Source organism: Rosa rugosa, chromosome 2 (assembly GCF_958449725.1).
Source record: "Rosa rugosa chromosome 2, drRosRugo1.1, whole genome shotgun sequence".
NCBI classification, from domain to species: Eukaryota; Viridiplantae; Streptophyta; class Magnoliopsida; order Rosales; family Rosaceae; genus Rosa; species Rosa rugosa.
In genome coordinates, this window is record NC_084821.1 from 46,126,445 (window position 1) to 46,138,014 (window position 11,570).

Genomic DNA, 11,570 nt, shown 5'->3' on the forward strand with positions numbered 1-11,570 from the left:
GGTCGTTCCTGTTCTGGAGTTGGGTCAGCAGTGGTGGCGAAAATGTCTGGCTGTGGCATACTAGCATAGACAATCATCCTTGGCCTTCTAGTGGGTCGTTCCTTTCTGGTTTCGGGTTGGAGGTGATGGCGATTTGGAGCATCTGTGGATTGCCGGTGTTGACATTAAGGTGGCAATGGAGTTGGGTTTAGTTTAGTCTCAGGTCTGATGGTCCAACATTTCAATTTGGTCGGGTTCGAAGTCACAATCAGTGTAGACTTGGTCGATCAAAGGCAGGTCAGGAGGACTCTGGTTGGCGAGTTAGTGTTGACATAGTTGTGAGTTAGGCATTCACTGCTCCTGCGCATGCTGTCTCTGTCTTTTAGTTGATGTGCAAGTTTTGAGTCTGTCGTTGAGTCGGGGTTTTTTGACTCCATCAGTCAGTCATTATGGATTTCTAGTGTGAAGTCCAGTGGCAATTTCTGTGTAAGAGATGTTGCCCAAACTCATTGTAACCAGTTCATTATTAATGAAGTTCTTTCTTGATAAAAAAAAAAAGTTTCTCACCCAAAAAAATAGATAAACTTTAATAAAATAATTTTATAAGAAAAATCAAAAATCAAAAATTAAAAATAGAAGATGAATGTCTTCATCTTCTTCTTTTGGGAAATATGAGAGGCTTTGGCTCTCCTTTGAGCACCATATTCTCCTTTTTCCTTGAGTTGAACAATTAAAATTCATCCTCTCCTAGTCCCCTTCTCTTATTCCATGAAGTTAGTATTAGTAATTGTACAAGTTTTTATATCTCTCGTCTTCTCAAGTCTTCAATGGTTTTCACTGCCTACCATTCGACCTAAGTCTAGATGCATGAAGAAGATTTGGTGGTTTTTTTTTTCTCAATCTGAGCAATCTTACTGGGTTCCGCAAGAATATGTTTACAGTTACAATAATTATTGTTATTGCAATCAACTTGGAGATCATACAGTTGGAGGAAGAGAGAGGCTATCCATGTTTTCTTTTTTGCGTGAAGAAGAAGAAGATGACATCTTCTAATTTTGATTTTATTTTTTTATATAAAATCATTTTCATTTAAGTTTTTTTTTTTTTTAGAAAATAAAATTGTTTCCATGTCATTTGCCACAACATACATAAAATCCATCAAAACCATTAAAAACACTTAAATCTAATGGCTAATAAAAGGTGTAAAAATTGGAAATTATTCTATGCACCGACGGTGCAAATGACCCATCAATATATCGATGTAGAGTTTCATGAATGTATAAATGATAAAGTTTACATAGTTTTAAATGCATCGATTGGAAAGAACGAAAATCCCAAGACAACTGTGTATAGATAAACATAATTAAATGTCAAGTGTGCACGAGACCTCCCTCCGCCACTGTATATGACCAACTATGTATAGATAAACATAACTAAATGTCAAGTGGTAAAAGCAACTCCAACAGATTCCCTATAATTTCTGTATAATAGGGAAGCAAAAGTTAAAGCTTTAGCATCTTTTTCTTCTCCAACTCCAACAGATTCCCTATTTTACAGCAATCTCTAAAATCTCCATATTCTTCCTTAAAATTTTAGAGATTGCTGTAAATATAGAGAATTTGGTTTTCTCTTTCCTCACTTTCCCTAAAATAGGGATATTTATAAGGAATCTGTTGGAGCAAAAGAGGCTCTTTTTTCCCTAAAGTGGAGAAAAATCAAAATATGGGGAATCTGTTGGAGTTGCTCTTAATTAAGTTTTCGCTCTCATTATTAGACAGGCCCGCCCTCAATTTAGACATGCCCAACATTTAGTAGGATCAACATCACTATAGTCTCTGCTATCAAGCTTTATTTAATTTATGTGTGCATTACGCCCTTATAAGTACAAAGATTTGAGTCTAGCCATTATGGCTAATGTTGGCTAGTTATGCCGTTTTGGGTACGTAAATCTCTAACCTGCCATACTGGTTAATTAACTTCTTACGTTTAATGCGGGTGTCATCAATATTGGTTGTTATAATTATTTACCTTGACTAGATTTGAGGAATTTGAAATTGAAATTCCTAATTTAGAATGGCAAGTATCGTAAATTTTTTGATAAACTTGCATAATGAATTAGCTTACATGGCGAGTGGGCTGACTGGATGGACCGTGATTAGTAAACAAATTATGTGTGGACTGCATCCAATTTTGTAGGGTGAAAATGGACATATAACCAAATATTATATGTGTTTGAGAGAAACTGAATTGGAGAGAATGAATATGTATAGGGGCCTTTTTATATAGAGGATTACAAGATACAGAATCTGAATTCTACAAGGATAATCTTACATTGAATGAAATATCTTGTAGATATCTACCCTATTACAACTGAAATAAGTTACTAGAATTTGGGCTAGACATATGTTCTATGTATCATTAAACACTCCCTCTTGTGTTAGTAAACGTCGGTGCTCATCTCGTTGCCTCCTCAAAAACCTTGTCAAGTAATAAAAACCTAGTGGGACAAAATAACCTCGGTCGAAAGAGAAAAAAAGTACAACATACCCTTCACGTTTCAAGATCAAAACATGTTGATATCTCTCCCTGATGTCTGGATCTCCCCCTCATGACTACGATCATGGGAGTTCTAATAACTTCCATAAGCTAATGCTCTTCACATATTTCTCGAAAGTGGATTTGGTCAATGACTTAGTGAATAAATTTACCACATTGTCCTTAGATCGAACTTGGTGTTGCTAGTCAAACAGCAAAATCATTCAAAACATCATTCATGTTTTGGTGAGGAGAAAGGGGATGCTGGACGGCGGCGGCAGTGTCGCTCTCAATGCTCGGTAGGGATAGAAAAAGCTCATATCTATCGTACCCTTTAAGTACCGAAAGATATCATTTACATCAGTCCAATGGCATTGCGTTGGTGCAGAGCTGTATCTAGCTTACAAGTTCACAACAAATGAGATTTTCAGTCTTGTGGATTGTGCTAAGTACAATAATGCGCATATTGTACTTAGGTAGGGCACTTCTGCCTCAAACACGTTTTTGTCATCATCCCTGGGACGAAACGGATTCCTTTTTTAGGGTCAGGACTACGGATGACCATTGGAGTGCTCGCAGGCTTGGCTTTATTCTCATTAAAGCGCCTAAGGTCATCTCCAACCCTGGGGTAAGGGGTGGATATAGCCCAAAAAATGTATATTTCCATCTCCAATTGGGGGCTAGGCTAAAATTAAAATGGAGTTTGAGGGGCTATAGGGCCAAGGGGTACATAGGCTATTATTGGCCCTTTTTGTAGCCCTTGGGCTATTTTTTCATGGAGTCCACATTGGTGGCCCAAATACATGAAATGAAAGAACTGAAGATAATCAATGGCTGAGATTGAAGCAGCTGGCTGATGTCAGCTAGCTGTTAGAAAAAGTAGCCGTTGATTTTTTTTTTTTTTCATTTTGAAAATGTAACGGCAGTTTAATAAAATAATAAAAAAAGACAAAATATTCCTATAAATATCTATATCACCTCATTTTCATACCTCACATCCTCTCATATTTTTGTTCTACCTCCTCACTCTCATATTTGCTACTTGCTTCTCATTATTGTGCAATTTCTCTCATCTCTTCTTTGTTCAAAAAAGCCCTCCACCACAAAAAAAAAAAAAAAGAAGGAAATTGGATGCCAAAAGAAGATGAAGTTCTTACTATTGCTTATGTCAAAGTCTCGAAAGATATGGAGAAGGGTACCAACCAATCAAAGGAAGGGATTTTGGGCATGATTCCAACAAACGTACTTGGATTATTATGAAGGCACCACACTTCTGAAGGCAAGATCGAAAGAGAGTTGTAATTCTCAATGGAAAAAATATGGACTAAATACTGTTTAGTCCTTGAGCTTTTGACCATAAAACACTTCAGTCCCTGACCTTCTAATTTCACACGTTTAGTCCCTATACTTCAAAATTTCAGACCAATAGGTCCTTGCCGTCTAAAAGTCGCGACGAAATGTCTATTATGCCCTCAGTTAATTTTTTTTAATAAATTTATTCCTTTCTCTTTTTTTTATTTATTTATTTTCTTTATTTTATTTATTCTTTTTTTTTTTCAAACAGAAAGAAAGAAAGGAAAAAAAATCCTTTTCCAAAAAAAATAAAATAATTAATTAATTAAAAAAAAAGAACTGAGGGCATAATAGACATTTCACCGCGACTTTTAGAAGGCAAGGACCTATTGGTCTGAAATTTTGAAGTACAAGGACTAAACATGTGAAATTAGAAGGTCAGGGACTGAAGTGTTTTATGGTCAAAAGCTCAAGGACTAAATAGTATTTAGTCCAAAAAATATATATTTCCAAACATGAACAAATGGCACCAATGTCTCAAGTGTTCTGAAAGGAGGGATCAAAGTGGAGCAAATCTCCAAGACATAATGAGTTTTTATTTTCATTAATTTATTGTTTTATTTATTACAAATAACAATTGTAAACATATTTTTTACTTTTTATTTTTTGTGTTTGTTGTCTAATTTAATTTTGTGACAATTTTTGTTATTGATTGAATTTGATAGCATCGGCAAGCCGAGAGTTTCTAGAGGGACTACCCCACAAGACAACTATTTTAAGTTTGGTTATTGTTATAATTTATGCAAAGATTGGGTGATGTTTGAAGATCCACCTTAAGAACAATTTGGTCCAACACCGGTGCAACAAAACATCTCAATTTCTTTGGAGGATGAGGATCCCATTGAGGATTCGCCTAGCTACTTCATATCAAACGCCAATTCCTAGGCCTACGGGAAGAAATGCCACAAGAAAAACGAGGCAAAAGGGTAAAGAGGCGGAAGTCAAAACCATTAGAGAAGAAAAGGTTGCCGGAATGTGAGAAATGGCGGCACAAATGAAAGCGGAAGAGGAAAGGAAGAGAAGAGACAAGAAAACGGAGGATGGAAGAGAGGTTGCTTGGTTAGAGGCTATTTTAATGATGCAAACCATCAATTTTATTCCAAGAAGTAAAGAATATTTTGATGGGAAGAAAAAAAAAGCTCTCATATCAAACGCCTCAATTTCTTTGGAGGATGAGGATCTCATTGAGGATTCTCCTAGCTACTTCATATCAAACGCCAATTCCTAGGCCTATTGGAAGAAATGCCACAAGAAAAACGAGGCAAAAGGGTAAAGAGGCGGAAGTCAAAACCATTGGAGAAGAAAAGGTTGCTGGAATGTGAGCAATGGCGGCACAAATGAAAGAAGCGGAAGAGAAGAGACAAGAAAACGGAGGATCGAAGAGAGGTTTCTAGGTTAGAGGCTATTTTAATAATGCAAGCCATCAATTTTACTCCAAGGAGTAAAGAATATTTTGATGGGAAGAAAAGAAAAGCTCCACCAATTCCATTGTTTCCAAATTCCGGCGAGACATCCAATGTCTATCGTCCACAAATGCCATCCAATGAAGATGAAGCTTAGTTTATTTAATCAATTTAGATTTGTGCTTAGATTAAGTGCTTAGGTTAATAAACTTTTAGAGTTGAAGGTTATTAGTGTGGGTAGTTGTTGTAGGCTATGAAGTTGGAATTTCAAGTTATGAAAAAATTGATAAGAAATTAGAATGATATTTATATTCAACATACATTATAGTCATACATTAAAAAAAGATGATAATTGAAACAACTTTTATTCATCATAATTAAACAAGCCACACAATAATATAACAATTAGATAACAACCCACAGAATATGACAACGAATTGTCAATTATTACAACTACATACATAAATGAAACAAAAACAAAAAGCCACACTCATTTAGATTAAAGAAAGTGATGATATAACTAGAAGCTCATTAATGTTGTTGGCCTCTAGTTGCCCAAATGTGCTTGACAAGATCCTATTGTAGATCATTATTTGCAGCTCTAGAATGTATTAGTCTATAATGATGCATGTATTCCTCCATTGATATTTGGCCGATTCTTGAATTGAGAGGTAAATTTGGACCATCATAAATTCTTAACCGGGTTCTTGTTGACCTATTTGGATCAGGTTCATCATCGTCAGAATTACCATCATAATAATCATGACACTCATCCTCCTCTATCATATTACGAAGTATTATGCATGTAAGCATAATTAAATTAAGTTTTACGAGATTTCACCCCTTGCAAGCTACCAAATGATTGCAAACTGTGCTTACAGAATCCTAAATGCCCTTTCAACATTCTTTCGGGATGCCTATTGTTTAGTGGAAAAATATACTTCTTCTTCAGTTAGAGAACGGCTAATTGATTGGACAAGGGTTGCTCATTTTGGATAAATGCCATCAGTAACATAATAACTAATATTGTGATGCTTATCATTGATTTCATAATCCAGGTGTGGTGATTCGCCAGCTGTGAGGGTACCAAATAATGGTGAACGCCCGAGAACGATGATGTCGTTTTGCGCTCTTGGGATCCCAAAAATGCTTGCCATATCCATGTGTCACAATCTGCCATGGCTTCTAGAACAATGGTGGGCTTTTTCACTTCACCACTGAAGCTTCCCTGCCACTATTTGAGACAATTCTTCCACCACCAATGCATGCAGTCTAATGAACCAATCATCCCTGGAAACCCTCGTCTCTTAGCTGCTATAGAAGCCTATTCAAATCATCTGAATTAATTTGGTGCGCAGAGGTAACGTCCTTGGTAGATCGTAACAACAGTACGACAAAATTGTATCATGTTCTCGATCGCAGTCGACTCAGGCATCCTAAAGGATTCATCCAAGGAATCTGCTGAGCATGCATTGGCAAGCATACATAGTGTGCATATTATCTTTTGATGGGGCGAGAAGCTGGGTTGGCCGGCGTTATCATATGACTACCTAAAGTAGGTGTTGGCCGTCTGAACATTGTCTAGCATACGAAGGAAAACTTTGCGCCTCATTCTATAGCGACGTCTGAACTCGACCTCATTGAACGCCAGATTATCCACAAATTAGTCATTCAACAACCTTTAGATAGCTAGCCCACGTTGTCGATTTTTCTAAGCGCAACCTTCAACAGAGCGACCCTACTGTGGTTGTTGATAAAATTGCTCATAAGCCCAACAATTTCATGCATCCGCCATCATTTGTTTGCAGTTCTGAGGCTTGTATCAACTTCCTCCTCCTCTTCTTCTTGCATCTCCTCCTATTCTTTGGTAGTCATCTCCTCCCACTTGGCACTCTAATTGGAATTTATTGTAGAATTTGATTAAGTTCTCTATCTCTATGAAAGAAACTGATGGAAGAGGAAGTAGATGAGATGGTGAAGAATGGAACCCAAATCATACATTTTATTGAGTTTTAGAGTTGAAGATAAGATATGCCAAATTGACATAAAATCTAGTCAAAATTTTCGATAAGGAATTATAACTTGACACGTGGCACGTAAAATCCTATCTATAAATTTTGAGAATATGACATAGGGATAAGAGAACATAAAATGTAATCAAGAATTTGAATAATTGCTTACAAAGTGACACGTGGTACTATAAAATCATATCCAAATAACTAATAAGATTTAATCATAAAAATAATTATATAAGAGTAGAAATAGTAGCATAATTATAAAATACTATATATTTGAAAAACATAATTATATAAGAGGAGATGACCTAAGCATCTCGCAGTTCCAAACCGAGACAAAACCGTGTTTTTCCAAGATTTTTCATTTCAAATTCGGATTTCAAATGTTCAGAGGTTTCCCTTAACTCTTTAAGGGGTTCCATTGAAATTCTATCATCAACATAAACCGCAACAACAGCAAATCCGAAACTTGTCATGGAAACTTGGCATAATTCATTATTGACATATTTCTTCACAATCAAGTAGTCACTTAGTGGTTTCAACCTCATTGCAAACGCGCTCCGTGATATAGAGACACTTGACTTAGATAAATGAAGTCCATCAGGAATCTTCATATATAACTCCGTATCTAGATCCTCATAAAGATACACTGTGACTACATTCATAAGTTGCATGTTCAGTTATTCAGAAACTACCAAACTGACAAGGTAGTGGAACGTAATGACTTCCATTATAGGATAATATGTCTTCTCGTAGTTGATTCCAGGGCGTTGAGATAAACCTTATGCCAAGAGGCGAGTTTACAATCTCGTTTTTCTTATCACGCTTTCTAACGAAGACCCATTTGTGTATATATAGTATAGAGATTTAGTTATATATATATATAGGGGTTCTTGGTTGCGGACGTCCGTACCTAAGGATTAGGTACGGATTTCCATTTTTCCCCTCTTTCCGATCACACATTTAGATCTTAACCGTTCAGTTTTTAGGTCCTAATGTATAGATCATCTCTGCAAAATTTCAGCCAAATTGGTGATCGTTAAGGCATTCAAAACTGCAATTTACAACAATGAACGGTTAAGATCTAAATGTGTGATCGGAAAGGGGGGGGGGAATAGAAATCCGTACCTAATCCTTAGGTACAGACGTCCGCAACCAAGAACCCCTATATATATATATATATATATATATCATTTGTGAGTGTGGCTAACTCCCCATGAGGTAACTGTATAATTTTCCAGGGTAAAAAGAGCCCCTGACCAATTCGAAACAAAAATAAATAGAAACATAATTCCAAAAAGGGAACACACAAAGTACTAGCAACAGAGTTATAAATAAAAGGGTGTCGACCCTAAAGTCGAATTATTTAGTTTACACGCCAAATAGTACCACTTAATAACATAAAACAGAACCTAGAGTCTTCTGATTCAGCTATCCACATCTAACGTAAAGTAGTCTTCTCCTTTCTCTAACAAGTCGAAGTGCATGCTTTGCAAGAGCATCCTAGTGAGTCCACTTCGGAATTATATGCCGAAGTCTACATTCCTCGCAGATTATTTCCATACCCCGATGGATACCTCTCAATTCTTTCCCAAATGTCTCAGGAATCTTCAAGTTATGCTGAGCGTAGTGCTATATATTGTCGGTTGTAAGTAGCACATACCCTATAAGATACCGTGACATAACCATAATCACTATCATAGCAGTCGCCTAAATGTTCATGAATTTCCTAGCACAAGCCATTGATGAAACGTCTCAGAGTCCCATGTCTCGGCTCATTTTTGCTAGCTTCAGCATTATCCACGAAAATAAGAGTAAACAGGTGGGTATACTCATGTACCGTCTTTCATTGTTGCAGCAAGCCCAATGTAAAAGACTCAGGTGAAAGCTGCACGTTTAGCCAAGGTTGCATATTTCCCCATCCATAAGATCTAATTGAAGGGCCACTAGCAGTAGATTTAGTATCCCATGTTTCTGGGGGTGTCAATGAGCTTAACTCTATAGGATTCTCTTGATTCGTCATCCCAATCCTCCTCCCATTCCATGGGTTCCTCTTCCTCAGATCACATTAGCAACCTAGAATGAAGAAAAGTTTTCAATATCACCAATTTATCCAATAAAAATCAGACTTAGTAAGTAGTCTCATGTTGTAAATATTTCATTCCTAAAATCAACATCACCACATGGGAAACAAATACCACAACTCAGATAACCAACCAAAATTCATAGTATAACTGTTAACAATTTCCAACACCAATCACACTTATAGAGACTTAAAGTTTGTCGTTCACATACATTGCCCATTTTATTTTTACCTCATATTGGGTCCACATCATTGTCGTGGCCTGTGCACTGTGGAGGAGCTTTGGGTGGCATTACTCATTCAATTTCAATCTATTAATATATGAACATGTAATAGTTGGACTCGAAGATTACAAATAAATCACAACAACTGAGTCTATGAATGCAATCAAATAAACCAGAATCGATAAGATATCCAAAGGAGGAATTAAGTATCAAGTCCAGTCCAACAACAATAACAACAAGCACAATTCAAACGAACCGGATTCCCTGAATATATCAATAGATAAACAAACAAAATCAGAAAGTGAATCCAATGATTACTCATCATTTAAACAAACAATAAATCACAAGCACAAGTACAACACAAAACCAAATCAAAATATAATTCAATCTTTTGAAGAAAGAATGACGATTTCCAAATTTAGGGGAATCCAAGTGAAGGATAAACAAATGCACCGATCATTAACAAATTGAAGTTCGGAAAATAATTTTAGAGTCAAACGAACTCATCATGGATTACTGAACAAGTTTTTGGTATTACAAAACAAAGAATCAAGACTTTAGACGAACTCCGAAAAACTACTAAAATCATTGCAGGATTTTGGTTTTCGAACCTCAAATGTAAAAACCAAAATAGGATTAAACAACGATTTCCACTAAAACTTGTCTTTTCTGACAAAACGCATTTCAAGGTCGGCTCGGGTTTAGACACGTAAATCGATAATCATTGAAGTTTGAAACTTCTAACATTATCGTGAATTTAATCTTTCGCCAAATCGCTTTTCAAAGTACCTTTCCTAAACACTTTAAAAAATCCCTTTTACGAAACACTTTTCCAAATCACTTTTCGAAACTCGGTTTTCAAAATAAGAAATTGGACATTTCAACCATAGTTAGAAGTTCTCGCGACTTTTTTAAAATTCAAAATTTAGTTTAAATGTCAGGAACACCCTTTTGTAAAACCGATTTTTCAAACGAGGTTTTTAAAAATTTTACGAGCCAGAAAAATATTTCTGGAACTAGAGATTTTATATCATTGAAAACCGAAAACTTTGAAAATGATGCTTTGATACCACTTTTTGCAATGCCCCAAACTGCATCTCACCAACTTGGACACGTCATAGTGCCACGAGGCCCTAAAACATAAACCAAAAAGTTCAATTTACATTTTAGAGAATCACAAGGCAATTTTTTGAGTAGTTTTCTTAAATGCACAGTAGTAACTTACAAATAGTTTTGAGGTGAAATTACTAAAACTCAACATGTTTGTCCAAAACATGACATGACGGACTTCTTGAGAAGTAACAAACTTCGAGAAATAAGAGTTCAGCAAAGTTCCGAGACAAAATCAAATTCTAACAAGTTCCGGAAAAGGAATTTCAAGAATTAGAAATCGAGATTAAACCTGGAACCTGATTTCTGTTATGTAGGTTGATCGAACTCGTTTCCGCGCACCTGGCTCTATCCGTTACTATCCCGTCACCATTACACAGTACTTGCATCCACACTGTTGTAGGGGGGTGAGCTTTTGTCCTCACTGTTTATTAGGGACTTTACCCTAATTAGATTTAAATACCGACAAATAAAATATTCTTTTGGGCTGCATAGTATAAAAACATATTGAATCCAATTGTTTAAAGAATGACAAACTTTTAAAATGTTTTCTGACTCCAAAATCAATGCATGAATCTCAAATAAACAAGGCGCCACATATTACTTGATGGCCAGTCCCATAGACCCACTACACGACTTTATCTCACATAAACTTTAAACAGAGCGTCTGCTACCTAGTTATACACACGTACCGAGTCTGTCATTACGAGCTAATACTCGGACCACAAGCATAGCTAACCCTCCGGAGGTTTTGGGGATCGAACCCAAGGAAGTAACACCTTACGTTCTTAAGCCATCAACAATATCTCACATGGAATGGTTAGTACGCATTGCATTTTAATTTAACCAAACCATATAACTTGACAAG